Here is a 7,915-nt window from a genome sequence, read left to right as displayed (position 1 = left end):
TCCAATCTTTCTAGGTTTGTGTCAGGCACAGATCTGGGTGCTTCAGGCTGGCAGTGATAGATGGATCTGCTTTTGGTGTATTTGCACGGTAGGTAAGAGACATCCCTGACGTTGCATGTGGGTTTGGCAGACATGCTGGTGGGGTTTTCTCCCTCTGTGTGGAGGTTTTAGCTGAGCTTGGGCAGGGGTGCAGTGGATGGTCAGCTCAGCCTTTTGGACTGGATGTTCTGAGACTCAGGAGCAGGCCTTGTATGTAAATAGAGTATTTAACTGCATTCACATTCAGCAAGTGGTATGTGGCTAGGAATTCCTTTGATGCCTTCAGATGGTAATGTAGTAATAACATAATCCTATTTTTCCTTATTTTTCTCTTGTTTTAGTTGCACCATGCAAGCTCTTCAGAAAAACCTGGCCATTAAGCATTTAAGAGCCTGGAGTGACTGAAATACTAGTAGTGATAAATGAGTGAGAAGAGGTGCAATGCATCATTGGTCTTGGAATAAAAATGTGGAAGGCTCTTTGGGTTGCAGGAAGGTGAGTTGGCTTTGTGTGCACGTTCAGGCATCAGGGTGATGGGGATGCCAACCCGGGGAGGTCCATCTGCCCAGCTGAGCTGGAGCCGGACTGCTGCACTATTTGTGCCTAGTGTTAAGGTTGGTGGAACACATCTCTGGGAATCAGGAGCTGATTTCCTGCAGCTCTCTGCTGCTGGTAGGCTATGTATTTAATTTGCAAACAAGGTTGCACAGGAGCTCGGCATGTTTGCATCTTTGTTTTGGGGTTCTTTTCTTCCTCTTGATGTGACTGCAATAATCTTCATAAAGGGTAGAGGCTATGTAGGTGAAGGCAGAGTGATGATGACATTGGAGGCTTGGTAGGAGTGCCTTGGTTTTGAGGAGGAGGATTAAAGCTGTGGTACATGATAGAGAGTGCTCTGCCAGTACAAGACAATGAGTAAAACATCCTTCCAGAAACCTGGCAGATAGAGGTGGACCCCAGTCCTTGATGGGAATTTTTGTGTCAGCAGAAAAGAGATTTAGTCTTGAATATCAGCAGAAAAGATGAGTCCTGGGCTGGAACTTCTTAATGTAACTGTATGATGCAATAAGTAACTTTTTCATGTTGCATTTAGTTAAATCAGTATAACATCTGTATTTGGATGAAGCCTGATCCAATGTTATTATGAAATCTTTCCTAATAATAATAATAATAATATTTTCTTTCACCTCAAGCAGGTCCAGAGCTCATGCTCATTGACTTTGCAGGGCCAGCATTTGTTTGGATTTGCCAGCTGAAATGAGTCAAATTATTCCATGGGCTTTGGTTTAACGTCAAACACTTTTTTGTTATTATTTATGGAATATTGAACATGTGCCCTTAATAAGTAGGAACTTTAAAAAAAGTAACAAGAGGACAGGGTCTGATCTGCCAGAATTTCTCTGTGCTGCTATTCCCAGGAACATTTTGAAATCTTCACCTCAGTTGCCTTTGCAGAGCTCTGTGCCAGCCCCTGAGCACGTGGGGTTTCTTCTGGCCTCTGCAGGGATGCATGGACCTCAAGCCAAGTGTGACAGTGTGCAGGGAAAGTCATTTCCACTGGGCTTCTGTCCGGCTCTCAAGAGGAGGAGGCAGGCACTGAGAATTCAGCTTTAAAAGGAGCCAAACCCCAAGAGCATTAAAAAACAGATTTTTCCTTCTTAGCCCATACCCCTCACTGGTTCTCTACTAGCATTGGGCTGTTTTGCTTTGCTTGTAAAAAACATGCCCAGCAAGAGCAGTGTGTGTTTCTCCCTGGGATGAGCTGGTCCAGAGAAGCAGTGGCCTCAGAAATGTCCCCTTTTGACCTCACTGGACCAGCAAATCAATTTGATGTTTGTGAGGCTGATGTTCGATGTTTGCAGATGCATTGGTCCAATGCCGTAGTGATCAAACTTCACCAGCACTGGAGTCTTTTGCTGCGTCTTTGTCTCTCCAGTGCCTTCAGAGGACCAACTCACTATTCCAGCTACAGTGACTAGCACATGTCTATTTTCTTGGAGTTGAAATAGTAGCTTAACAGGGAGAAATGCAAATTCAGCATCATAGAGAGATTTCAGGAGGATGTGGTTGATGAAAGCAAACTTCATCTACAAAGGGCATGCTTGGAATTGGTTGATTTTATCTTTGAAAAGTAATGGGGTAGTATCTTCAGTTCCTTGGTTTTTTAATGGCATCTAATTAATCTCTATTAGCCACTGATTTTAGCACAACTCCTTTGCTTCTGGAGTGATGTAGTCTTGTGAGAATTTCAGCATTTGTTTTGACTATAAAGCATGTTTCTAGCCTTTGTGGTGACAGCTTAGATCCTGAATGCTTAAAGAATAGGTCTTAGGTAAAGAACTAAAAATATCATGAACAGGAGGATTTTTTTTGTAGCTGGCTTAGTGATTTTTATTTTTTTCCCCTTTTATTGTAAGCTGCTAACTATTACTGTAGATCCAGTATCACAAATAAAAGATAGCTAAAAGTGACTGCAAATTTCAGACTAAGCCCTGCTCTGGGAAAGTGGGATGGTTCATGGTGACCAAGCTGGACATGGGAAGCTGTCGTTCATTCTGGCCAAGGCAAGAAGCTAATTACAGTGAAGTTTCCCAGTTCCCTGGGAATTCCACAGTGATGCCTCGCGAAGGAGCCTGGCACCAGGCTGCATGTTGGGATGTAGTGAAGCAGCTCTGGACATGGAGGAGCAACTCCATCTCATACTTGTGAGATCTCTTGCAGGTCCCTGGGGCTACATGTGGGCTGGTGGGAGAGTTAATAGTTCCTTACTGATGGTATAAATGTGTCCACTTGGGTGTGAACATTGGGCTGGAAACCTCGGTGAACACCAGTTTCCAGTGAGTGGGCAAATACCAAATGTCTGTTTTGCAAGACATTAAAAGAATTAAAAAGAACAAACCCACAAAAAAGGTACTAATCAGATTCCCATCAGGCTGATCTGGAGCTTCCCCTCTCCAGTGGATGTGACCATAATCACCGCATGGTTTGTGTGTCCTTACTACATGCTTTGTTAGGTATACATGAAACTCCAGAGTGGTTGTATCCCTACCAGATACAAGTCCCTTTTTGTTTCTTTTGGAAGAGAAGTCAGCTTGTTGGGAGGGCTCTTGTCTAGCAGTGTTCATGCAAAAATGGCTTTTCTGTGTGGCTAAATTCCTTCATTGTCTTTAATCTCCCGTTTAGGTCTTTGTTGTGGCTGGTTGTTGCCTCCTGCATTCTTGCAGCAACTGGGGAGCCTCTCAGGTCTTTTCAGAGGTTGTGGAGGACTCTGGGTTCCTAGCTACCTTTCCTCTGCATTTTTAAGAGACAGTGTGACATTCAAGTACAGCTATTGGGTGTGCAGACCTAGGCAGCCTTGTCCTCTTGTCCTGAAGATATTTCTGCTATAGCTATGGATCTCAGAAATGGAAGTATTGGTAACACTTCATAAAAACTCTGCAAACATAGAATCCTCTGATTCCTTTTCAGAGGAGAAGAGCCACTGCTATATTATCCCTGGGTGTTAGTGACCAGGTAGTCTGTATATACTGTGGCCATCTCCTGGTTCAGTTGTTGAAGAGTTACCAATGAAAACATAAACTTGATGATTTTACACCTATCACTTAACATTTTTGTAGCAGTGTAGGTCATGGGAGACATGCTCCATAGGGTAGAGCTGAACCCTGTTCCAGCAGCAAGATTAGCAGCAGAGGGCTCATGGCTCCTAGTATGTCCTTTGACCCAGGCTGTTGCCAGAATCTCACAGATCTGTACCAGCAAAGCCATGTGGAGGTTTGTCTTGTAGTGAGGAAAATGGTGCTTTTGCCCAGTTATACTTGAGAAAATGTCCTGAAAGGAAGGGTGGGCCATGCCTTGCTCCAAGGGTGCTGTCAGGGAAGTGTGCATTCTGCTTGTAGAACTCTGAGGCATTCTCTTTGAGTGTCTATCAAATACCTTGTGCTCTTAGATTAGACACTTCACACTTTTGACTGAGGAAAGCCTGTGAGAAGTCCAGATGTATTGGTGGCGAGTTGGAGTTGGGTCAAGATACAGACCCAGCCTTTAAGCACGGTTGTCCTAAGACATGGCTTCCCCAGTGTCCTGGAAAAAGAGAAGGACTCACATACCACAATGCATTGCCATCTTTGTTCCTACTCTTCCTGTGATAAGCGCTGCTCTTCCTGGTGGTTTTGCTGAGGGGTATTGAAAAGGCACATGCTGATTGTCCTGTGTGCTCCTCCTAAAACTGAATGTAAAAGGCCTCACATGGCTTTTTCCACTGCCTTCATCTCACAGCACTGTGCAAACTGCAACCACTTTTGTGTCCTCCTGCATCTCTCAAGGCCCATATGAAGCAGAGATTGGGTGGATGCAACTTGGACTGGCATGGCTTTGCTTCTAGTAAGCTGGTGGACTCCATCTCTGCCTCTTTCCTAGGCATTGCATAAGGGCAGGAGAGCCTGCAATAAGTGTGAACGTTGACATCTGCTGAAGAGAGAGCTGAAAGGTCTGCAATTGCTCTTGCAGCATGGCCTGGTACCTTGTTGGGGTAGTGATGGTCCTCCGTAGGCTGATTGATGTATTTCGCTTAAGAGAACTGTCAGGAAGGGCTGTTCTTCTACCCAGGTGTGGGAGCCTGCTTTTCATTTTGATGCACAGATATTGAGTCCTGTTTTGGTAGTTGAAGTTGGTAAGTAAAGATTATTGATTTAAATGAGAGTCTATTTTAAAAAGCAAGAAAACAAGCAAAACTGAGATCCATTTCCTCTTGCACTTGAAGTGGCACAGCTTATCTCTGCAAACTTAGCCTGGGGGCCAGCTTTTCAGTAAAACTGGCTTTGAAGCCAGAATCCACAGTTCTGGGAGAGAAGTCCTGCCCCTTCTTTACATCCCTATGCCCTGGATCTGCAAGTCTGATTTTATTGCCTCATGTGCATCCCATACTGCAGTGTTTGGGAACTGAGATGGGCCAAGGGTATCCTATCCTGCAGTACCTTGTGCTGCTGTATGGTGAGAATGGGCAGCCGGAGGGAGAGTGCAGGGCTAGTTCATGCTTACCTTCCAGTTAATTTCTTAGGGTTTTTAATTTATTTAGTTTTTTATTTTCAATGCAACAGTCTTCTATTTATTAGGAGAGTGTCTCCCCTCACTCATTAGGGAGCATTTTGGTATTTTTCTCTTAGTATAGCTACTTCAGCTAGTGCAAATGGAGCACAGGGCTATTAAATCTTACTTTGGAAATGGTCCAAGGTGGCATAGCTGCTTAAAATACAAGATTGTGGACAATTTGTTTAAAATGTTGCTTTTTGTCTTCAGAATAAAAAGACTTAGAACAGGCTTCATTGTAAAGGATCTCAGCAGTTTTAAGTAATAGCATCCCTGCTTGTGATACTTCTTTGGAATAATTTTGTGAAGATGAGATAGGATAGTCATGACCTGCACTTTGTATGAGAAATTGAGCTGTAAAAGTACAACTCTTTAGGCTCTTGAGTATTGGTTCAGGTTGGTTGGCAGATCCATACCAAGAGTAGGTGAAGAGCCTTGGGTGGATGTGAGGGGGAAGAATTTTCGTGATGGTATCTTCAATGGAGCGGCTAAGTTGACATGTTAAAAGTGCACTGCTTTATGGTACTACTACAAGAATCAGTAGTTCTTGGAAACACTTACTCCTTCAAATATCTTTTGGTTGGAGTTTTCAGGAAAGAGTTGAATTTTAGGATGAAAAACAGTAGGGTGGGACATGCTAAGTGTTCTTGCCTCCATCTGGTTTTCCTAAACTACTCTGTAATACAAACGGTTGTGTTACAGGTGGTATCTCAGACTGATGCAGGTTTATCAACTCTTGCAAGTCAATGAGCAAACTGTAGTGGTCTCCTCCTTATTTGCACTGCTAACTGGGTCACCTGGTCACAGGCTGGTGGAGCATCCGTGAAGTGCCCTCCCCTTGTTAATCATGTCCTGCCCATAGCTGTTTTTTTCTGAGCTAGGAATAAAAACTGTTGCTTTAGAGGTTGCTTGGGAATGGCCAAATTTTTGAAGCCCTCAAAAGCAGTCAGGTTTCTCCAAGAACATAGGGTTGCTCAGAAAGAAAAGGAGCAGCAGCCTTTACTTTCTTTTTTTGGGGGTGGGGATGAGAAATGATTTTTACAGTTTTGTTTATTTCTCTGTTATAAAGGTGTAAATGATATAGGCACATGGTCAAAGAGACTTTTACTGTGTCCTTTCAGGACTCCATAAAGTAAACAAATTTGTATTTCCTCATTGATAAAACCCACAAATCCTGCTGACCTGAAACCCCCTGATTTTGCTACTTACTGCTATGCCAGGTTCAGTTTTAAAATGCTACCTAAGAACAAGGAGGTAATAGGCAAGGTAAGGTTTGAAAGGTGGCTTGAACTGATTTTCCAGGTGGATGTTATTGCAGGGGGCACGCTGGGCTTGATTCTGTTCTCTTCCTTCCACCAGTGCTGGTGCTGAGCCTGCTTTGGCTCACTAAACCAGAAAACCATTTCCCTGTGGTATCTGGGACACCCAGTATAGTGAAGTGCTGCCTTGCAGCAAACACACTGTTTGCTTAAAATGAGCTAGAGAATGGAGACAAAAATAGAAAAGTTTTTTTTGGTTGGTTTTGTTTCTTTTTTCCCTTCTTTTGCTGGATGGCATTCACTTTAAGCAGTTTTCTGCACCTGGAAACGTTCTTCTGCATGGGGATGAAACAAAACCGTTTTGGGAAGTTCACCTTGTGTTTAGTAGGGGATTTTGGTGTTGGATCATAGTGTTTAACAGGTCCCTTACTGCACTTAACTCACATGGCTGAAGTGTAATGAACCTAATGAAGTGGAAAACCAGCTCTTTCCTTAAAACAAAAAGCATAGTCACAGAAAACACCCTTTGTTTTTTTTTAAATAGGCCATTGCACTGGGGACTCTTTTAAGGTTGAAATTTAACAGGTGGAACTCCTTACTCTTCTCTCTTTCCTCCCATATTTCTTAACTAATTAGCAATGAGTATTTTTTTTTTTTCCATGTGGTTATTAATCATTTGGGGGCTCTGAAGCAGGGCATTCTTTACTTGCTGCTGTTTTGCTTCAACTCATGTTGACTTGTTCTTGCTGCTCTTGGAGAGCAGTCTTGGCGTCCAAATTCTGCTATGTCGAGGCAGATGCCTTCTTTGCTTGTAGCTGCACGCATGCTCAGCACGTTGTGCTTCTTCATGTGGGTAATTGAGTCCTTGCAGTGTATGAGTAAAGGGAGGTATTCCTCATCAAGGGATAGGGAGGATAAGCATGTTTCTCAAGTGCTATCCCATGGCTTGAAAAGTGTGGATATTCTTCAGGGCTTTGCTGCCAACCTACTGCATAACCTTCAGTAAGTTATTTAGAGCAAGACCTAAACTGTTTGTGTTAGGCAATACTCACAGGCCATCTTCAGGGAAGGGAGAAGTAGAAGGCTCCTCAGAGCCTGGAGTGACGTGAGCTAGAGGTAGGATCTTAGGAGCAGGCAGAGTGCTTATTCTTAACAACCTGGCACATTTTAAGAGTGGAATCCAAAGAACTGGAAAGTTGACTTTTCAGACATCTCTCCTGGGCATGAGATTTGGAACTTCCGCATCCCAAACTGGGAAGCATGGAGACAGTATCTTCACTTGCATCCAGGCATGGAAGATGCTGAGGATCCTCTGTACCATTAAGAAAGATGCTTAAGATGAACTTGAATCATCTGTCATTGGTTTATCATTTGTCGCAGCCCTTACAACCTGACTAGAACCCCCCATATGTTTATGTAAAAACATGGTGAGTACAAGATGATGGTCAGTGAGCACTTCCATAGCTCTTGGGTCTACTGCCATCCATCTGGGCTTGAAGGGAGATGATGTGAGTGATGTGAGTGATGTAGTG

General features: G+C 43.5%; 1 long non-coding RNA gene across 2 annotated transcripts in view; it reads left to right on the top strand.

Annotated features, from left to right (window-relative positions):
* The first annotated feature begins 399 nt into the window (after nt 1-399).
* LOC137449740 (uncharacterized) overlaps nt 400-7,915 on the top strand; it is a 106,449-nt gene continuing 98,933 nt past the window's right edge. For both annotated transcript variants that reach the window (XR_010989477.1, XR_010989475.1), the window contains exon 1: nt 400-534. This is a non-coding gene — a long non-coding RNA (uncharacterized lncRNA). The remainder of the gene's footprint in view (nt 535-7,915) is intronic.

This window comes from Melanerpes formicivorus, unplaced genomic scaffold (assembly GCF_026170545.1).
Source record: "Melanerpes formicivorus ecotype bairdi unplaced genomic scaffold, bMelFor1.0.p_v2 SCAF_32, whole genome shotgun sequence".
In the NCBI taxonomy this organism is placed as follows: Eukaryota; Metazoa; Chordata; class Aves; order Piciformes; family Picidae; genus Melanerpes; species Melanerpes formicivorus.
Note: the sequence above shows the minus strand (reverse complement) of the source record. Positions and strands in the feature narration are given on the sequence as shown.